Source organism: Triticum urartu, chromosome 5A, assembly GCF_056163025.1.
Source record: "Triticum urartu cultivar PI428250 chromosome 5A, HENAU_Tu73, whole genome shotgun sequence".
Taxonomy (NCBI): Eukaryota; Viridiplantae; Streptophyta; class Magnoliopsida; order Poales; family Poaceae; genus Triticum; species Triticum urartu.
Window position 1 is genome coordinate 19,908,542 of NC_141877.1, and position 23,529 is coordinate 19,932,070.

The 23,529-nt window shown below is 41.9% G+C and overlaps 1 long non-coding RNA gene and 1 pseudogene across 1 annotated transcript; both read left to right on the forward strand.

The window, feature by feature from the left end:
• The first annotated feature begins 17,708 nt into the window (after positions 1-17,708).
• Positions 17,709-23,529, forward strand: LOC147967582 (uncharacterized). Its single transcript, XR_015603179.1, has 2 exons — positions 17,709-17,776; positions 23,230-23,529. It is a non-coding gene; the product is annotated as an uncharacterized LOC147967582 (long non-coding RNA).
• LOC147967583 (small nucleolar RNA Z247) lies at positions 18,700-18,838 on the forward strand (annotated as a pseudogene).

The window sequence follows — 23,529 nt, forward strand, 5'->3', positions numbered from 1 at the left end:
TAACACAATTATAGCATGGACAATAGACAATTATCATGAAAAAGGAAATATAATAATAACCATTTTATTATTGCCTCTAGGGCATATTTCCAACATACACTACTAGCGAAAACTTTGTAGGTAGAGGCTTAATAGTAGCATGGGTGATAGACACCCGCTGCTGCTAATTTACAGTAGCGTGGGGTGAAAACACGCACCATAGGTAAGCCTGTACTAATAGCTCGGGCATGCCACATAACGCTGGTGCTAAGTGGTCCCCACCGTACCCACCAGGCTACCTTTAGTAGCAGCGCGGCCTACTAACCCCACGCTACTGCTAAACTAATAGCAGTAGCGTTGGAACAAACCTAGCGCTGCAACTATGGTTGCACTGTCCCACCTGGTGGGCCCCACTTAGCAGCAGCGCGACAACAGACACTGCGGTACTACTATGGCACTTAGCAGTAGCATCGGGCCCTGCCCCCGAGCTACTGCTAAGTCAACCTTATCCCTCTCACTCGCCCGTCGACTTTCTCACTCCCTCACTCACTCCCTCTGCCTCTTCCTCCCGCCGTCGCCCCCACCATTGCCGCCGCCGTCCTCCCTCATCCTTTCTCGGTAAGCTGCCGCCCTCCTCCCACCGCCCCTCCTCTTCCGACATCCCTCCTCTCCCTCCTCCGGCCGCCATCCTCCCTTCTCCTCCTTTTTCCTTTCTCCTCCCCCCCTGCTTCCTCCCTCATCCTCCTCGTCAGGCTACCCTCCTCTCCTCCTCCTCCATCCTCCTCCTCCTCCTCTCTCCTCCTCCTCCTCACTATATGCAGGATAGTAAATTTAGGTATATAAATGAATTAGAATGCTATATGATAAATTTAGATATATGCAGCATGGTAAATTTAGGTAAAAAATAGTAATAGAAATTTTTAGTAACATAATTTAGAATTGAAATTTTTAGGCATGGATTGTATTGGAATGCTATATGAGACATTTTTAGATATAGAAATGTGTTGGAATGCTATATGAGAAATTTTTAGGTATAGAAATGTATTGGAATGCTATATGAGAAATTTTTAGGCATCAAATTTAGTAATAGAAACTTTTAGTAAAATAATAGTAATAGAATTTTTTTTAATATAGAAATGTATTGGAATGCTACATGAGAAATTTTTAGGTATCAAATTTAGTAATAGAAATTTTTACTAAAAATATTTAGGTATATAATTTTTTTAGTTAAATATAGAATTATATTGGACACTTTAATTATTTTTATGTCATTATCACTTTGTCATCAAAGAATGCTATATGAGATTTGATGATCTAAAATTTTCATTCGATGGAATATGCAGGCTTTGTAGTGATCGTTGTCGGAGCTTCCTCTATTTCCTCTAGAGCTGAGTCGGTGACCTAAAAGTCCACCTCCTCCTCTTCTCCTTGGACATTTGTATGATGATATTTGGACATCTATTGGTTGTCTCTTTGGACATGTGCCTATGTTTGCAAGGAACACCTGCGAGTGGCATATGTTTTGCCGGAATGTTGATTCATTTCCGTTTCGGCAAATTTTAGGCGCTCGGTATGTCCTATTTTAGCAAACGTCATGCCGGAGTTTTCCCTAGATTTCAGCATGACTTGTGCTATAAATTAGGAAATATAGAGTGGCCGTGATTTGCCAAAGCAGGAATTAAATGACATTTCGGCAATGCATACACCATTTTTTTGTCGTTACTCGATATATATAACAGGTTGACTGTCATCCTGTCGGGGCTCCTTGTGTGACCTTCAATGTGTTCTTGAAGGAAGGATGCCGACTGTTGTCGTGAGGGTCGTTTCCTCTCCTTATTCTCGTGATATACCTTGGTAATGCACGAGAGAAGGAAGGGAAGCAACCATCACCAACGGTCGAAATATCTGTGAGGGAGTGTCCACCATATACTGTCGAAATATCAGAGAGGAAGAATCCCGATTGTTGTCGTGGAGGTCATTTTCTCTCCTTGACCATCATCGACGGTCGAATATATCTGAGAGGGAGTGCCCACCATATACACCACGTGAGATGAGAGTTTTCAAGGAAGACTCGACAGACCGAAAGTCAACCCTTGCTGAATAGTGATTTGTGTGTTGAGTTCGTGGTAATTGCCGTCGATTTATAATCTTTCAATTATGAACACAGGAAATGTTTGATGATGATAGGATCCCTGAGTGTGATCCCTGAGTTCCTGGTAATTTGTTGCCTCCGATGACGAGAGACACGAAAACCATGGCGCGGGCGGGGCGAGCACATGGCACATGGTAGCGAGCGCGGAGGTGCACAGTGGCATCGAGCGGACGATACGAAGATGATGAGCGAGGGCTCATGTCGGTAGGCCGCGCGGCGATGTCATGGTTTAGGTGGTGAATGTTGTCAATAAGCTATGTTCGCCGTGGTGGTCACCGGAGTCGGCGCACCAGGTCTGGTCGGTGGAGGGTGTGGGCGTGTGTGCGTGTGTGGCCGTGGGTGTGTGCGTGTATGGGCATTGTGCAAGCATTGTCTCACTAGTGTATGGCCTGTGTGTATGGGCATTGTACAGGCATTGTCCAACTAGTGTATGGCCTGTGTGTGTCCGCGGGAGTGTGTGTGTGTGTGTGTGTGTGTGTGTGTGTGTGCACCCAACGCGCAGGACTAGGGCTAGTCTGTTGGCGAGCATGGAGGGCGGGATGTGCTGGTCTGTTGCAGGCTCGCCGCCACCCGGATGTTTGCGTGCATGTCATGGGCGCGGCTAGCGCGGGCTGGACCGAGTGCTCCGAGTGGGTAGGAACGTGGGTTGCATGCCCTGGCGTGGCCCTGGGTATAAGACCCCTCCCGTGTGCGTTGTAACAATGTGTGGCCTGAGTTTGTGCTCAAGGAAAGAAGTCGTATGTGCGGCGGGCCTTCATGCGCCGGAAAATCACCTGTGTCCGCAGTGTTCTCCTTCCTTCTCCTTCCTCCGTTCTAGCGCAGCAAGAGAGAGAGAGAGAGGGAGAGAGAGAGAGAGAGAGAGAGAGAGCTAGGTCTAGCTGGGGTTTGGACCAACAGGATCTTGGTCGACATGAGTCGCAGAGGAGGGCATTAAGATTCTGCCACTCTACTAACTCTGCAGGGGACAAGGACCACCAAAATCCAGAGTCCCACTTAATAATAGAGAGCTTGATAATGTGAGATTCCCTGATTAGGCCAATAGGAAAATGAGGTTTCGAACGTGATCCAAATTAGGCATTCCTCTATGTACCAATCCAACCAAAATCTTAATAGAAGTGCCATTACCAACCACAAACTTAACATGCCTCTTGAACTTACTCCTAACTTCCACAATCAATTTTCTAGAATCTGGAACCAGCACGACGGATAGCAACAAGAGGATAACAAATAGGGATGTATTTGGCTTTAAGAATCTCTCCCAAGATTGAGTTTGGGCCAGCATTGCAAATTTTTCCGTGAGGTGATCTCATTCTGGATGCTTTGTGTTGTATGACTTGCATGCAAAACAAATGAGGATCCTACTTTCACTGTGTGATATTTGTAAGTCCCCATTGACTTAGAAAAGTGCAACTTTAGTTCATATAAAAGTGTTAGTTGCACATCTCAGAAAATTGCAAATTGTACTTCTGTAGAAAAGTGTGACCAGGTAAAAAAGTGTAAGTTGCACTTTTCTCTATATAAAGAACCTGTACTGACAAATGAGAAACTATCAATTGATTGAAATATAGATAGAACGTCCAAAACATACGTCTCCTTCCATCTTTTGCATAACTCGTGAGAGTAGATTGTTTCACTCATCTGCATGGTGGAGAAGCTTATGCTTTTGGGTACTTGCCATTTGGCCAACACCATCTTTTGTGTTTCAAAAGAGGAAGGGGCAGCCTGGGAAAGGTCCGCTTGCTTGACGTACAAATCTTGAAGGCTGAGGTTGCCTGCAAATATTCGTCACCGCCTTGGAAGTGATTAAGCTAGTAGTTTTGGGTGCTGGCTGTTAAGATATACTAGTAGAGTGGCCCGCTCGATGCGCGGGCTAGGATTTCATGAAGTTAAATTTTGAGAAGCATGGGCAAAATTTATATAATTTCCAGTATGTTTTTATGTAAATTAGTCTTTGATGGATCAAATGTACAAAGGTTATTATATTTATCATAATGTATTATATTAGATATTTAAATTTTTGTTTATTTATAAGTCAACTCTTAATAGTATTAAGACACCTAAAACATTGTTTCCCTTTTTTCAACAAATGATATGCAATACAAGAATATTCACGAAAATGCCTACATTAGGCTTTGAGATGGTTGGCAAGTAATAAAGCCTTAGTATGTAAAATCTGCCTAATTTTTGTACATATATTTATTTATTCCGCTGGGTTTTTAAAGATAATTGTTTTAGAATTTTGGGTATGGCTAGAAGTGAATGAGATGATTGTGTTGATCATCCAACTCCAGGAATAATAATTGTTTATTTACACCTTCATTCTTCTATTCATGTTCAGCTTTACACAAATTGCGTTGACCTCACTCAATCCCTATTTTTGGACATCGGCAAGGAATTGATCATCAAGATGATCACATCTCCAAGCACATGGATATAACACTTTCTTCTGAAAGTGTGGCATATCTATCCACATATGATATGTTGACACCAATATCTATACCGTTGATTTAGCGTTTGACCATGGATATACTTGATGTTGTAGATGTTGTCGCAAAAACAAATATTTTATCCTCAAATAGTCGGGCACAAAAGTTAGACACCTGTAATAAGAGATGTCTTGTAATAAGAGATGTCTGGAGGCTATAGTGACTATCAGTAATTGAAATGTTAAATCTACCATATAATAGCGTTAAAGATAATTGTTGGGGAAGCCTCTAGAGTATATAGATGATCCAAAATTCCCCCAACCAAGCTAGCTAGTCTACTCTATAATCTTCCATAGCATTAATAATTATTGCAACTAACACAGTTCAGATAATTGTTAAGATTGACTTCTGCAAAAAAAATCGCACTATATGATGGAATGGAGTACATAAATTTCATTATCATGTCAGCATAACAATTGGATAGATATAAGTCCAACGTATAAATAGAATTGGAGGCTTCATTTCCTACCATTACAAATTGCGCATCTGGTGGAAAGAGAGACAGATGAAAGAACACACAGTGCAGATCGCACAATAGTCTTGGTTGAGAGATAGAGTTGTCCACTCCATAGGTGTCTCTGTAAGTTGAATGGACAGTCGAACAAATGGTAAGTTTGCTGCACAGGCATCTCTTGAGGTCGCTGGTGGTCAGCCAGGCTACAAACGGAAAGGTAGAGTGTGTGATTAGTTATTGATGCAGTTTTTAAAGACAGAAGTGTGAACCTATATGCAAACCTTCCAAACAAAGTTTCTAAAAATCCTGTCGAATAGGCGTGTATTAAATGAGGTTATCTGTTCCCTCTTTTCAAAAGAATAATAGGAATAGATTTTTCTAGTTACAGAAGGTGTGAATAAGTTGAATGGAAGGTGGGCTGAAATAGATTAGGCTCTGCTTTAATAGGAAAACTCAACCGAAGAAATACAATGAAGTTGGGCATTATTGTAAGCTGTAGCAACTTCTCGTCATAGTCTAAAAACTCAACATGTATATAACTTAGATCTTAGAGTTGTGTAACTCACAGATCACAACAATTTGCATTAGAATATAAGTTCATCAGTGAACGATTGCTAGCAGTTCTAGATCTGGTAAATCATCTAAATCATATTAAATGTGATATATATTAGAATACATGCATATTACACCTTAGTAGTATTCCATCAGTAAACTATTGCTAGTAGTCCCTGATTTGATCAATCCAAACACCCGACAGGATTTAACTTTATGCCCATAGCCCTATGGAAGTCACATTGCATAAACAAATATTTACTGTTTTTGTAGCCAAATTCACCTGGACCACCCGTCAGCACTTGCTCCTTTGCAGTTTATCCTCGCTGACACAATCTGCAAGTGCAATTCAACAACTGGTCATAATGGTTGCAGACATGATTTGGTAAGCTACAATTACTGGCAGCATGAGAATTATGAAAGTAAAAGTAGTGTTGTATTATGGGAAGAATAGTTTTAGTGATTTTATAACTATTACATCTACTTCCTTTGAGCTTAGAACCATTTCCTCCAATCAAAACATTGTTCCAATCACATGTTTCCTGTGTTACCATGCTAATAACATGCAATGTTTTGCTTATCCACTACAGTTTGGACAAACTTAAATAAATCTTTTTTTGCATCGATCATATAGTATGCCAAATGGAACTGATGTTATAAAAAAGCAAGGTTAGACGATGTCTTGTACTAAATGTCCAATATGTACCTGGCCTGCTGTATAACTTATTTTCCCTCGTTGCTGGCAACTTTCCTTTGCGAGGAATTGGTTGTGTACCAAATCCAATTTTAAGAACTCTTCAAGAAACAAAAAAAAATTTATTACATGAGTTTTAAAACCCGAGAAGTCACTAACTTGCACATATATTTCTAAATTCACTGATTAGATAAATCTGGCCTACCCATGTCTAATCAGTGAATTTAGACATGATCTGCGGTTTGTTTTAGATAAGGGTTAGAATGGCTGAAGATAAAATCAAATTTTATACCAAGGCAGATTGAGCAGGTACATGTCTATTAGTATGGTTCAATGGGTGTTGGTACTAATTGCCTGGAATAAACAATGAGTGAAGTTTATATGACTGGACATGGAAACTCACCATTTTGGAGAAGTTCTATAATGGAATATGGAGGAACAATAGAGTTCAAAAAGCATGTACTATAGAAAATAAAACATTTAATGTTGGAAGAACTTGACAGCTAGAGCCAATGTTGATTTCGCTGGACTAAATATAGGATCCTAGTACTCCCATGATAGTTTAGAGGCTTAAATAGATGATCCCATGTGTGTACGTATAACTTGATTTGTTAATTGAAGTCAAATAGTAGAGGCAAGCTAATAGTTCTTGGAAAGAAACTCCATTTATATCTACAAACAAGAAAATTCAACTAAGATAACATGAAAAAAAGTGCAGAAACACCCCTTTGAGTGAGAGTGCATTTATTTCATCAGCTTTGTTAGATTGTAAAGTAAAAAAAAAAGCATATATTCTTTCTGTGTTCTTCCCAACGTTTATCATTGAAAGGCAGAAACCTACTACATACTAAAGCAGCGACAATTAATATGAACTGGAGGAGTAACATATTTCATAGTTAGAGTCGTAAATTCATAACATGTATAAAATGTATGCATGCAGTTGAGATTGGAACCAGTGGTACATGAATATTATTCACCCATAGACAAGGCAATATTTCTCCAACAAAGTGTTCCATTCTGAAATCAAATTTAACTGAAAATTTTAATTAACAATCCTTTGTGCCGATTTGTTAAATTTGCCTGCCTCCCACGCTTGCAAGTCTGTGCAATATTTCCACTAAAATGGATGGGATAACTGAAAAAGTAATATTATAGCATTTGTTCAGTATAAGTATGCTAATGTATGAATTTTTATGGAGACGATAATGTTGAGGGCCGGGATGAGAACAGATAAGATATGTTGGAGTAACATACAACATAAGTGGTCATTTATTGGAGTAAATATTCTGAGATCATTTGGTCGACTGCACTATGATACTGAACAGGCTGGTTTTTGTGTGCTGATTCCGTCTTCTAGTTAAAAAAACACGGAATCAGAAGTGGAATTGTTTCTGCCAGTTTACCGAATGTACAATGCAAGTAGAATAAAATCAGGATGTACCTTGAAACACCATTAGAAGGAATAACAATTAGCCGGAAAATAACGCAGCTGATTTGCCAATCAATGCAAATATATTGATTTGATAATAATAAAATATAAGCACTATTATAGTGCTGATTGATTTGTTGAAAGTAAATATGAAAATAAGGAAAAGATATAGCATGGAGAGCAGCCGAGCTATTGTGTTTTATCATGCAAGGAAGAAGACATAATGTGTCTAGTAACTTCAATTTTTTGGTGTTCCTGGTAAACTATATCCAAACACCTCAGATGTCAGTCAAATTAGCATCAGTACTCTTCATAGCTGATTAAGAGGCATTGAAAGCTAAGATTTGCTTGAAGCATTTTAAAATTATAGAATGTTAAGATCCCACCACAAAATTTTGATATACTAAACACTCGTACTTGCGTCGATTTTTTCTGTAGAAGAAGGCAAATAAACCTCTATGATTGAATATATTTGTATTATATGTTTGGTGCCTTTTGACAGCATCATCCAAGTGGTAGAAAACCTAATTTATCGAAGAAAAAAAATCTTCAGGCTAGCAAAACATCTTTTATATGTAATTCTTAATTTGGGAGAAACCTATGCATTATTGCACAATTCATAGAGGAAAATCTAAATTTTGATCATGAGTCAGAGGGCAACGCTTGTCTGCTCAATAAGCAAATTTTAGAAACAAAATCACAGTGGGAGATCACCTAGATGGTGAGGGTGGTACTATTGTTAGACTCATATGTATTACCGACACAGCAAGGACATTGTCATTGGTCTTATGGGCAGCTGTAAGTCGTCAAAAGGCTCTATGGGCAAGCCATACCTTGACTGTTCTAGCTGCTGTAGCTCCTTTTGTGCCGCAATGAATAACTGAGACTCATCGTGAATCTTTGATTTCTTTGTCGGTCATAGGTAACCAATTACCTCCTGACCAGCATGTATGTGTACCGTGTTGCTGCCTGCTTGTGATACTTACGCCCACCAGTTCTGATCTGAACCTCAAATAACAATACATGTACAAATACTTTCCCTTGCAGTGTCAACTTCGTATGTACCTAGAGGTCTGGACGGGGCTGGAGGTCAACTTGCTGATGGCCGCATCTAGATGCATCAAATCGTGTCTGTTGCAATCTCCTTAGCGCGGAGAGGAAGGAACAGGGTGCTGCTGGCCGTCCCTGTGGATGGATCTGAGGAGGAATTTCTTACGGCACAAGCGAAGACTATTTGCCTTCTCCTTTCCTAAAATTTAGTATATACTGTAGCCATGATGAATATAAATCTCTTTTTTAATTTGTCCCAAAAGTGCATCAGGGGTAAAAGGATTAATCAGCAACATAATATATAATATAGAGACAAATAAATTAGGGCCCAATCTAAGAAAGAAGCATACACACCAGTGAGCCAGTTGTGTACGTGATTTCATCTTGCATCCATACCAGCGTAGAGGAGGAGGCTCGTGATCTCTTGGCGTCTAGGTAGTCTAACTCAGGATCTGATGACTGATGTTTTCTGACTAAAATCATACTGATTTGGTGCAGGTGAACCTATAATCCACGTACTTTGCCATTGCTGTATCAAAATTCTGCAGCTGTACTTACGGGAGAGTCTTGCGTATCAAGTGCTGTATTATGTACGTTCCCATACGTAGTCCCTCCATGAGCGCCCATATAGCAAGATCAGAGGAAATCCTGGGGCATCAACACCCATATACAAAAATCAGAGGAAAACATGTCGTATCAGCGCCTGTATACCAAGATGAGAAAAAAAACCTGTAGCTTGAAACTTGGGGAGTCAACCGCCGAAGGGCATCGAGAAATAAGAGATCCAGTAACTCTTGGGCGCTCTCAGCGATTTGGATTCTTGGCCGTTGGATCGGGTGGCTTGATGCGATTTGGACCGTCCGATCTCGCCCCGGATTGATCTCAGCCGCTGGATCAAACTGATGACACTATTGCAATGAATAGTTACCTCTCGTTCCTGCCACCGCGTGTAAATTCGTTGCCCCGCTGAGGGCATTTTCGTCATTTCGCCTACAGGTGTATAAAAGTTGACCACTCGCGTGGAGATGACCTAGCCGCTCCCCACCCTGCACTCGCGCCCCCTCCCTCGTCCTCCCGTGTCCCAGCCACCGCTCGCCCCGCCCTCTCCCCTCCCTCTCCGTCCCTCAGTCCTCGCCGCCCCACCCGCATCGCCGCCGCCCCGCTCACATCGCTGCCACCGACGCCCCTCAGACCACGCCGCGGTGACCTCTCTCCTCGTCTCCCTCGCGCCACGCCGCCCGCAACCTCCCCCCTCCCGTCATGAGAAGGGAAGGGAAGAGAAGAAGTAGAGCGAGCAGGTTTGGCGACGGCCAAGGGCTCGCAGATCTGCGGGCGCCATCGTCCGACCTCGTCCTCTGAGTGTGCTCCCGCCATGGCCTGCTCGAGACGCCGCCCTTCCCCCCTGCTCCAACCCTAACCCTAGCATTGCTGCTGCTGGTCAAGGTGCTCTTGGCCCCTCCCCTCCCCTCATGCTGCTGCTGTTTTTGGCCCCTCCCCTCCCCTCCCCTCATGTTGCTGCTACTTTTGGTACACAGGTGCACGCACGTGTCCAGCAGCGACCCTTAGCCTCAGACGGCAGCAGCGGCCATCACCAATGACGGCAGCGACAGGGGGTGAATTGGTTCTGCATGTCAACCCCTTTTCTCCTCCTCCTTTCCAGTCCTCTTGTCTGATGCTTATGTGGGGCTCCAGTAGTTTTTTGGACGTGTTGGCTGGTCGGATGCGGCATTTTTTTGGATGCATTAGCTACTCGAGCCTGGATGTCGTCGGTTTCCTTTGGTGAAATTAGGGGATCTGCTTGGGTCCCTCGGTTTTTCGTTGCTTTGCCGGAGGCTCGGCCGAATGCATAGATTCGTGTTAGTTTTTGTTGCCTTTCTGTATTTGTTTGGTGCTTATGGGTTTGGCGTGGACTGCTGTAGTTGGGTTCTGTTGGTTTAAGATATTTCACTGGTCTGACTATTGATTTGGGTTAGTCCCAGATTTAGGTGTTTCTCTTGAGGATTAATTGTTGGATTACATTAGGTTAGAATTTGACGCAGATTTGTTGCCATTCGGGTTAGTCCCTGCTTTAGTTCTTTGTCTTAAGGATTAGTTGCATGAATCACATGCCTGGTTAATTTTACGGATTGTGACTTTCGTGGTTGCTGTTCAGTGGGTTTAGGAGCCATTCCTAGGTGCTTGATTGGAGCTTGTTAGGTGAAGGTGATGAGATGGATTGTGCATGGGCTCTGTTCTTGGAAATTGTCTGCCTGAATGGATTGGTTAGCCCAAGCTCTTCCTGGTCCATTTATCTTCGGGGTTGGACATCTGACAAGTTGGTTGGGGAAATAGAAGACAATCTATGTTGCTGTGGGTGTGGTTCTGACGTTATTGGAATCAATGTACTATTTTCAGGGGCTGGATTTGTTTGTAATCGATTCGGCCTTGCAAAAGAGATGTGGGGGAACAGGTTATTCGTGGGCTTCTGTTGGATTCTTAGATGGTGTCATTGTTTATTTGTTTTCATTGGTCCTTTCTTAATTGTTTGCCTTGGCGGTCAGGGAGGTTGCATGGTTGGTTAAGAACATGGGTGGTCTATGCCTGTTGTGGTTGCAGTTGTTTGTATTAGAGTGTTGTCCTCAAGTGCTAGATTAATTTGGTCCTTGCTTAGCAATGTAATCACAGGAATGGATAGGTCACATGGTTGATTAGAAAAAGAGCACAGAAGGTCTATGCTTGTTGCGGTTGTAGTCTTTTGGATCAAGATGTTATTCTTGGGTACCAGATTAATTTGGTTATCATGTCAGCTCCTAGCTTCCAGTTTCTAATTATATAGGAGGAATTCGTGTTTTATTGTCAACTGTTTTGTTTGGTTCTCCTGTTTTCTGAATCTTTTTTTGATGTAGGTTTGTTGCTGTCGTCGTTTTTTCTGTTCCTTCACCGTTTCGATCGTCCTGTCGTCTGTTGCTGCTTCAAGAGACTGCATCGTTCATGCTTCTGGTTGGTGAGCTTCTTCTTTACCTATTTGTTGCATTTTTTCTCTCTACTGGAGTGCATAGATCTAGATAGGTTGTTATGGATGGGTCCATTAGGTGCTCGGATCTGGTTAGAGTAATTAAATGATCTATTTGTTAGTCTATTTTTATTAATCCCTGCTTTGGCCATTTGACTTAAGGGTTAAACAGATCACACAACTGTTTATATAAAATAAAGGGAGGATCTGTGCATATCGTGGTTGCAGTTCAGTGAAATCAAAGTGTTGTTCTTAGGTATTAGATTTATTTTCCTGTCGTTCCCAGCTTCCAGTTTGTAATTATGCGACAACCAGATATTTAATTGTTGATTGTTCTGTTAAGTTCTTGTGTCTTTTAGTTGTTATTTTATATTTAAGAGTGGATACAGATTGAATATGTGCTTTGGTGTTAGTCATCCTTTCGGAAGATGTAGTACATTTCTATTTCTGTTTTGTATTGTTCAGGCTTCTTCCTTTGACGTTAGTTTACTGCTGCTCGCACTCCTAATGACCTAACAGACATGCATCCATGGTGACTTGGTGATCTTAAGCATGTCGAAAAACATGACAAAAGACATCCAATAGTGAGATTCCCTTTCTGCCGTTCAGATTTCACATCTTACCTGCCAAGTTTTGCCATTGCCGAAGACTAGCAGCTCGTGTGTGGTCATTTATTCCATTTTCCTTAATTTGCACTTTCACAGGCAAGCAAATTAGTGAAATATTTAACCAGCGCAGGGAGCTTACAAGGGCATGCAGAGAGTTTATCAGATGCATCCGTCAGATGTTTCAGTTCAGCATCGTCTTCTCAGACTAACTCAACTGACGAAAATGGGTATAAATGATCTTCTTTTACTATTATAAATTTATTATTATATTATATCTGTGGATTTATCCCATAATTTTGCTCTGTTATGCACTCGGGCATATGCAGGTTTTCATTCGATATATTTAGAAGCCACAACTGACTTTGAAAGCATGGCCTTTCCAGGTTTAAGGGGCATGGCATGTTGGCACCATTCACAGCTGGATGGCAGAGCAATGATGTGCATCTGCTGGTTATTGGGAGATCTGAGGTTGCGGCTCTCCAGTTATAGCATTATATATGTTTACTTCTCTTGCAATGTAGCATTCCATTTTGGAATGGAAGCTAATTTATTTATGATATGCTTGTGAACTATGTATGTTTACCTTAGACAGTGTTAACCTGAATATGTAGGGTTCTTATGTTTACGACATCAACATAATAAGTATCTAGATTCTCTAGCAGGACTGTGGAGTACAAATTTAGGTATGTACAAATACATTCTTTTGAGTGTGATTTTTGTGATTATGTACCAGGGAGTTGTGCATTCTTTGGGATAATATCCTGCATCACCATTTTATTTTTGTGATAAGAATAATGTATACAGTCTAATTTCATTCCTCTTGCATGAACTATTCATGATTTCTTCAGGTGGTAGTGAGCCTCGATTAGTCAAAGCTGCAACTGACCAATTAAACAAGTTACCCTTCTATCACTCCTTCTGGAACCGTACAACCAAACCAACATTGGTTAGTTTCTGCATCTCTTATTGACTATCAGTCTGTTTAAACCACTTTCCAACTTTGCAAATACTGATGATAGAATAAACCTGGCAATTGGCACCAAGTACGAAATAATTGTTCTACCTATATTGGATCAGAATAACAAGTGGTTATTATGTTAGTGCGTCAAGATAAATATTTGTTTATTTCATGATTAAGATGTATACTTCATTTCTGCTGGAGAATAATGGCATGCGTGTTTTCAGAAGCATATCACTTTCTTTTATCTTTCAGACAACGGAGTTCACTTTCTTTATGATCTTGTGGCAATGAGTTGTTTTTTGCACTTGCAGGGGGGTGGATCTCAAGGGGAGAGGTGCTGTCCTCCAGAGCTGCTGGATCCGAAAATAAAGGTAATTTGTTTTGCGTTGTGGCGTAATCTTGGATGGTGGATTAGCATAACTATGTCTGTAGGATGTTGTACAAATGGTTAGCAATGTGTCATGAGTGAAGTATATTTAGAAATCAAACTCTTTTTGGTATTTTAAGGATTGAGACAGTTGGTTGACTTACCAATTTATAGCTCGCCTCCGCGCATGAGGAAGGCGATGCCATTATGCCTAGGCTACCACGGAGCCGAACAAGGATGTTGTTCAGCCTGTCACCTAACACCATCAAGGTCACCTGCTAAACCTAACTCACCATCAACCTCCTCAATATGACCTATGCTGTTACCGCTTTACCATTTGATTCCTTAATTCCAGATAACTGATACTAATTTTTTTGAGGAGTAGAGATTTGAACCATAGTTTAGTTAATAATATCGGGTTCATATTTTTTTTGGAGGATAGTCATGTATCTGTGAATTTGACAGCGGACTTAATTTTACAGAACATATAAGTTACCACTGTTTTGTTAGTTCATTGATGGTCAAACATACTATTTTAATATCTTTCCTATAAGTGCCACAAAAATTCTGCAGTTGATCGTAGCATGTTGCCGTTGGACTAAAAATATATATTTTAGGATGTGGTCTTTATATGCTCATTGTATGCAGGAGGAGGAGCGTGGCCGAAAGACGGCGGCCAGTCCGACCATGTGCTCACTTCACCCCCTTCTCCCTTCCAATTTTGGATTTGATCTGGACGCTGCCGTCGCCGTGGTTGCCTCGCTGTCGTGGCTCAGGTGCCCATTGTGATACTCAAAACCTGGTAAATAATATTTTATCACTAAATGTTTGACATGACCCCATTATGTACAGAAGTAAATTCTAGCACAGAAGCCATATTGTAGATTGAAGAGTTTCAGGTTGACAAGGTAATAATATTGTCAGTATGTTCATGTTTATGGTTAGATTTATATCATGGTATTTCTCAGAGCAATATTTTAGGGTCATATGGCAGTCACACACTGATTTAAACCGAGCATTAATATGCAATAAGAATGGCCTATTACCTGGTTGAGATGTACAATATGAAAAGTATCCATTATAATTAAGGGTTTAGAATCTGCTACTCCTTGGTTTGTTGTGGATCCATGATGTTTTAGTGTGGTTCATATAGATGGACAACTATAGTTGCATTGTGGTTGGTGGGGAAACTAATAATAGCTGCATTTCATTTCTCTATTTGCTTTGACGTAAATAGTAAGAGAGGGTTCTGAACCAAAGGATCAGTTCCTCAATTCTGCACTTCATCATGAGAAGCAGAGCCCCCTTGTGCCACTCTCTCTACAAAGGTGATGCTTGCTCCCATTCATGGTTTGGTTTGCAAAATTAGGTGGAGTTGTGATTCACTAGCAGTTCTTAAATATATGTGCTTTCATTAAGAAGAATAAGCTACCATGCTAGATTAGTTGATCCAGGGCTTAAGTTCCGAGCTCAAAGTTTTTTATTGCATCAGTTTAACTTTCATGTAGTTTTTTGTATTACTTTATTATATGTAGAAGAAATAATAATAAGATTGATCCCTTCACTTTTTCTATAGAAAGTGTACTCTGCAAGCTTATCAAATCTGGGTACTGTTGTAGAAGTGCAACACCATGGATCAGTGAGCTCCCTAATTTGGCTAGAACAGAGGGCTACTGTTCTTACTCATTTACTACTGTTTTGGCACCTTACTGGGTTTCAAATTGGTATTCCATTACGTTTTGCAAGAAAGAATGCTTATAATAAATTTCATGATGTAACTTCATATGATTTACAATTAACAAATTCCTACTTTTTTGGCACTCCAAATAGATAAAAGGAAGTCTACATGCTATTCTAAGATTCAGATATCAGGCACATACATAATGTATCATCCCTTATGACTCTGAAGCAATTCAGGTGTTAATCTAAGTATTTCATACCTCTGTTTATTGAGCAGTTTATGTCTTATGCATGATTAGTGGGTTATCTACTACACACTTTTTATTTTAAATGTTAGCAAGGTAACCAGAACTATTATTATAGCGACCAAGTGATATTATAAATCCTTTTAGTATCTTTTTCATTGCTGACGTGTTCTTCCAATAATCTTGGTGCCCACTATTCTTCTTGGATGTATGATTCCGATATAGCAATTGCAATAGTCCTCCCAGTTCACTCTTCTGAATTGTGGCCTGCTGATTTTTTATTATCCAAAAAGCTAGCAGTTCACATGTTTACTCATGGACAACTATATGATGTTCTGTCTCATGTGCATTAAGAGAATTGCTAAAAATACTTACTGAAGATAAAGTTGTAGAATGCACTATTGAAACACAGAATAACGTTTACCCTTAGGGGTATGCCTCTGCTGGGGCCTTTTGAGATATCTGTGTACCATCATGGTCTTATATTTTGCAGTGTGGTGCCCTTTTTGTTTGTTTTGGGTTCAGCTGCCTTCGTCTGTGCATATCCTTTTGGTATAATCATAAAACGAGATAGTCGATTTATTCTTCTTGGAATAGTGCTTTCGCTCGAATAATGAATGATTTCGTGTAGGGAGAGGGGGCGTATATCCATACACTACCAGCATCATGCTAATTGCATGTATTCTGTCTCTCTTTCATATATCTGTTGGTAGTTTTTCTTTTCGAGGTTGCTTTGTCCTCTCCTGATTATTCTTTTCCTGGTGATTAATTTCTAACTATTTGTTGTAGATGGCATTCAATGCACTGTTCTTTTGATGCGTCGGCTTGAAACGCATTATGATATACATTTAACTGTAGATGGCATGCCGCGCATTATGATTTACATTCAACTCAGTTGCAGATATCATGCAAGCGACAAATCGCATTATGATATACATTCGATTTGCTTACTCCACAGTTGCGCAAAAATTTCCTTGGTTCCAGGTTCTGAATACGTGTTAATCCAGCATCTGTTTTGACCCTGTAGATGAATTTATCCCCAGATGTTTATATAGGGAATGAGGCATACCATTGATAGTTTGAATCAAACCAGTAGAGGACGCCACCGTCGATTATGGTGTCCAGCAACGGAACTACAGTGATCTGGCAGTGTGACTGTTGACCTCCTTGACACCATTCACGTTCGTCGCTCTGAACCCACTCAGCAGACAAGTAACTCTTTATCCTTCAATTCCATGTATAGCTCTGTATCCTTAAATTCCTTGCACTATTTTCATGGCCGTTGAATACATCATGTAACCCCACATAAATGGCTAGGAACCAAATAAATTTAATTTATCTTCAATACCCTCTCCAAAATATTTCTATTGTCTGTATTAGGAAGGATCTATAAGAGTTGCTGCTATATATATGATTATATGTTGTGAACCTGCCCATGTAGTTAATATTTGGTTCTTCATTTTTTTTCTTAGTTCAAGCCCCTGAGATAATGCTTTTAAATTATGAACTGACTATAGTTCAAGATTTAGTGAACATGTCAACATACATGGTGATCTTTACAACTTTTTTTTTCTGTGGGGCTTCAAATATAATAAATTAGGAATAAATAATGTGCAGTAATCATGTTTCTTTTCTTATCACTATACTTCAGTAATGGTATCTACACAATGTATACATACTGCTATCATAGTGCAGTGTGAATGAAGTGTGCCGCTTCTACTTGCATAAAAGCTGATATTGACATGCACCTTAGCCATGTGATCTTCAAGGGCCGTTGGCTATGTGTATCACTTCACAGATTAAAGATGTAGCTACAATCATTATTAGTTTTTTTTGGTTATCTCCCTTTTAAAAAAAGCAGCTTAGAGACCTACCGGCTGCCCTGGATCAAGATTATAAGCAGATTTCATATATTTGGATTACAGACAGAGATTGTGTTTCATATATGCATATGCATTTATTGTATAATTCAGTTCCGCCACCACATTTTTACTACCTACATGAATTTCCACTATACCAGATATTAACTTTGAAATTAGTGACATCTACTCAAATAAAAATCCACATGTTGGCATAGACATGTTTACATCAGCAATCTTTTCTTTGAGATATCTGGTGGCCTTTCGTGTAAGTTCAATGTATCCATTTATCATTCCATTGGTTTCTTGATTCAACAATAACAATAAAGGACGGCTAAATTGTACTTTGTAGAGAAAGGGATGACGTACACCTAGGTTATATAGGCTAAAGAGTATCGATAGTCTGACTGTTAAACATATTGTAACGTGACATATATTGTAACGTAGCATGTAGCTCCGGCTAGGTTGTTAGGATCGATATCTATCCTTCTGTATCCGCAGCCTTATCTCTCCCTCTTTTTCCTTGGTTCACAAGTTGTAATCCCAACCAATTGTATACGCTATATCCAGGGAGGTGCGCCCCTGTTATATAAACACGCAGCGCGTCCCTCCAACGAGGCAAGACGCTTAAGCCAATCTTCACATGGTATCAGAGCCTACCTCTTCCTATATATCTAGCATCCATCGTTTTCAATCCACGAGCTCGCCATGTCTTCCTCCTCCACCAGCGCTCCTCTGGCCGGCCTCAATGGTCAGGTTACGGAGAAGCTCACCCGGACGAACTACGTCCTCTGGCGTGCGCAGGTCACGCCACAGCTGATCAGGGCTGGTGTCTTTGGCTATGCTGAAGAAACAGCCAAAGAACCAGAGAAGTTCATCACCACCAAGGACAAAGACGGCAAGGAATCAGCCTCGCCGAACCCTCTTCATCAAGTCTGGGTACGGAAAGATCAGCAGGTATTGGCATATTTGCTGGTTAATCTTTCCAGAGAAGTTCTTGTCCAGGTGACCAACATCCACAAGGCGCACGAGCTCTGGGCTGCGGTGGCGAACATGTTTTCGTCCCAGTCTAGATCGCGCGTGAACAATATCCATGTCGCCCTCTCCAATGCAGAGAAGGGCACGCAGATGGTGGGCGCCTACTTTGCCTATATGCATGGCCTCGCCGACGAGCTAGCAGCTGCCGGCAAGCCTCTAGATGAGGACGAACAGATCTCCTACATCATCGCCGGGCTGGGTATGGAGTACCAGCCACTGGTGTCGGCCCTCGACGCCCGCACTGACCCTGTCACGCTCGATCATCTGTTCGCTCAGATGAGCAACTTTGATCAGCGCGTGGCAATGTTCCAAGGCAGCAACGGTAGCGGCTTCAAGTCCTCCGCCAACGCCGTTGTTCGTGGTGGCTCCCGCCACCGTGGTCCGCCGCACGGCAGGAGCAAAGGCAATGGTGGCGGCAACTACAGCAACAACAACGGTGGCGGTGCTCCTCACACCGGTGCTGGCAGACGACCCTCCTCCAACAACAACAGGGGCCGTCGTTCCTCCTCCAAGAATCACCCCGATGCTTTCCTCTGTCAGATATGCGGAAAGCTGGGCCACTCCGCCAAAGACTGCTAGTACAGGTTCGAGGAAGATGAAGGTGACTCCTCCCAGGACGAAAAAGTTGCTGGTGCTGCCGAAGCTTCATATGGTGTAGACACAAATTCGTACATGGATAGTGGTGCTACAAACCACATCACTGGTGAGTTGGAGAAAGTAACCATGCGGGAGAAATAGCATGGTCAAGATTAGATCCACACGGCCAGTGGAGCAGGTATGAGGATCAAACATGTTGGTCATTCAGTTGTTAAAACCCCTTATCGCCCAATTCATCTCAGAAAAATACTACATGTCCCTAGTGCATCTAAAAATCTTCTTTCTGTCCATCGAATTGCTATTGACAATCATGTGTTTTCTCGAGTTTCACCCCTTCTTCTTTTTGATCAAGGATCAGACAATGAAGAAGGTTCTCTACCGAGGTAGATGCGTTCAAGGGCTTTACCCGTTGATTCCGGAGTTTAGAAGATTCAATAAGCAAGCATATGGTGTCACCAAACTCTCAACGACGAGGTGGCATGATAGACTAGGGCATGCATCTTTTTCTTTAGTTGAACGATTTCTTAGGAAGAATAAGCTCCCATATGTTGGAGAGCGTGATATTGAAACCATTTGTGATTCTTGTCAAAGAGCTAAAAGTCATCAGCTACCCTATCCAATTTCTAATAGTATTTCTACCAAACCTTTGCAACTCATTTTTTCTGATGTATGGGGGCCTGCCCCAGTTCAGTTGGTAGACACACATACTATGTTAGTTTCATCAATGACTATAGCAAGTACTCCTGGATCTATCTTCTTAAGAAACGATCCAATGTTTTTCAAGTGTTTCAAAACTTCCAAGCTCTCGTTGAACGAAAGTTTGATAGCAAAATTAAACTCCTTTTTCCAAACTCTCGGTGTCTCTCACCAAGTGTCATGCCCTCATGCCCATCAACAGAATGGGTCTGCTGAACGCAAACACAGACACATTGTTGAAGTTGGCCTTGCTCTTTTAGCTGGCGCATCCATGCCCCTTAAATTTTGGGACGAAGCTTCTCTAGCCGCCGTTCACATCATTAACATGTTGCCTAGTAAAGTCATCAACAATGAAACTCCAGTTGAACGACTCCTCCATACCAAACCAGACTATACATCGCTTCGTGTCTTTGGTTGTGCATGCTGGCCAAATCTCAGGCCATACAATCAGCGTAAACTTATGTTTCGATCTACACAATGTGTCTTCTTAGGCTATAGTCCCCAACACAAGGGCGTAAAATGCCTAGATGTTCCCACTGGACGCGTCTACATATCTCATGAAGTTGTTTTTGATGAAACCAAATTTCCTTTCGCTGATCTACACCCCAATGTCGGTGCACTCCTTCGCAAAGAAATTCTCCTTCTACCTCCAAGTCTCATTGGGAATCATGGGGAACACAACTGTAATGATCACATGACTAATCCTCCTAATACCTTGGATGAATTGTGTGATGATGCAGAATAGCACAGCAAAGGCGATGCAGCAAACAGATTTGAAAATAATGAAGAAATAGCACAAACAGGGCAATATTTCATGTGCAGGGATTTGGGGGACAGATCTACATTGGGATCGGCTCCTCATCTGGGCGACAGGCTATCTCCTTCGGGATCCACCCCGTCTGCACGCGCGCGGGCCGCAGGTGCCAGCGATCTGCCCGACAGCGACCGCCCAGCGACCGCCCCGACCACTCCAGCTCGGCCACGCGGCGCGCCTCCATCAAGCCGGAGCCCTTCTCCGACCCGCACCAATCAACGACTGCCACGTGGCGGCCTCCAAGTCGCTTCCCTGACTCCCTCCGCTGTTATGCGCGGCGTCCGCACCAACCGACCGGCGTGGGCTCCCGTGAGTCGACCGCTGCCGGCGCTGCAACTCTGACACGCCCATCTGGTCCGGAATCTGGCGCCACCCCATCTGCTCCTCGGGATGCCGCGACGCCCGGATCTTCTGTGCTGCACCGTGCTGCTTCATCACGCCCTTCAGCCGCAGACAATCCTGATCCAGAGGCGCCTGCTCCATCACCGGCCTCGGGATCACCAGGGGGATCTGCTGCTGATTCTCCAGGATCTTCTGTGATTGTTGCTGCTACAACACCTGCTACACCACCTCGGACACGTCTCCAAAGAGGGGTAACTCAACCTGTTAATTATAAAAAAAATTCTCAAGTATGGTCTGGCATGTTCCACAGGTGAACCACAGTCTTTGCATGAGGCACTTGGTGACACACATTGGAAACAGGCTATGGATGAAGAATACAAGGCACTTCTGAAAAACAACACCTGGCACTTAGTTCCCCCACAACAAGGTAAAAATCTCATTGATTGTAAGTGGGTCTTCAGGATCAAAAAAAGGTCTGAGGGAACTATTGATCGCTACAAAGCTCGACTTGTTGCAAAAGGCTTCAAGCAACGGTATGGTTTAGATTACGAGGACACCTTTAGTCCTGTCGTCAAAGTTGCAACTATTCGCTTGGTTCTGTCTATTGCTGTATCCAGGGGATGGACTCTCAGGCAGCTAGATGTTCAGAACGCGTTTCTCCATGGTGTTCTGGAAGAGGAAGTATATATGAAGCAACCTCCTGGGTTTGAAAACAAGAACACTCCCTTTCATGTCTGCAAACTTGACAAAGCACTATATGGGCTCAAGCAAGCACCCAGGGCCTGGTACTCACGACTCAGTCCGAAAATGCAGTCACTTGGTTTTATTCCACCCAAGTCTGATACATCATTGTTCATCTACAATAAGTCAAACACAGCTATATTTGTGCTTATCTATGTCGATGACATTATTGTTACCAGCTCATCTAATGATGCAGTGACAGGGTTGTTAAAGGACTTGGGTGCAGAATTTGTGCTCAAAGACCTAGGAGATCTACACTTCTTCCTAGGCATTGAAGTCAAGAAACTTGGAGATGGACTGCATCTCTCTCAGGAGACGTATGCCAATGATATTGTTAAAAGAGTTGGACTGCAAGGATGTAAGCCATCACCAACCCCTTTGTCTAGTACAGAAAAATTGTCTATTACAGAAGGAGAACTCCTGAATTAGGAAGATAGCACCAAATACAGAAGTCTGGTAGGTGCAGTTCAGTACTTGACAATTACTAGACCAGATATTTCATTTGCTGTTAACAAAGTCTGCCAGTTTCTTCATGCACCTACTACAAATCACTGGACTGCTGCAAAGCGTATAGTCAGATATGTGAAAGCCACTGTGAATGTTGGTCTTAGCTTTAACAAGTCTTCATCTACCCATGTTAGTGCCTTCTCAGATTCAGATTGGGCAGGAGATATTGATGATAGACTCTCAACTGGTGGCTTTGTAATATTTTTTGGACCTAATCTCATATCTTGGTGTGCAAAGAAACAGGCCACTGTCTCAAGGTCAAGCACAGAAGCAGAATATAAAGCATTAGCAAATGCTACAGCTGAGATAATCTGGGTACAGTCCATGCTCAAGGAACTTGGTATAAGACAGAGTCAAGCTCCTTGTCTTTGGTGTGACAATCTTGGTGCCACGTATTTGGCTGCTAATCCTGTCTTTCATGCAAGAACAAAACATATTGAGATAGATTTCCACTTTGTTCGAGAAAGAGTTGCTAACAAAAGATTGGAGATCCGTTTTGTTCATTCCAGAGATCAAGTTGCAGATGGATTCACCAAGGCATTACCAACAAGGAATTTTGAAGAATTCAAGCGTAATCTCAACTTGACCAAGTTGTGATTAAGGGAGGGTGTTAAACATATTGTAACGTGACATATATTGTAACGTAGCATGTAGCTCCGGCTAGGTTGTTAGGATCGATATCTATCCTTCTGTAACCGCAACCTTATATCTCCCTCTCTTTCCTTGGTTCACAAGTTGTAATCCCGACCAATTGTATGCGCTATATCCAGGGAGGTGCGCCCCTGTTATATAAACACGCAGCGCGTCCCTCCAACGAGGCAAGACACTTAAGCCAATCTTCACACTGACCGCACATCATTTTTTGTACACTCAGTAATCTTTAATGGTTTATTAACACTAGCAAATCCGAAGTAGATGTTTGTTATTTGTTCCCTTTTCCTTACTTATCAATAGAGTAATGATCTTTATTTTTATCTGTTTTGTAGAACCATCTAATTCAAGTCATCTTTGAGTACACGACATCTTCTGAAGTTTGTGCCATCATGCTTTAGTTTCCCACATGGGCTGAGATTATTCAAATAAAAAGACGGTCTCAGGCACAAGAGCATGATGTGCTTGCGCCAGTTGCTTTCACACCAAGGCCACGCGGTTGATCATCTAAGCGCACCTATGAAGTTAACCGACAAGGCAGTTGGACAGAGCTACTAATTAGTATGCCTAATAGCTGTTGCTTTGTAGTTTGACCGCCTCTACCGTCAGTATGCCTGGCTTTTGCTTTCTTATTA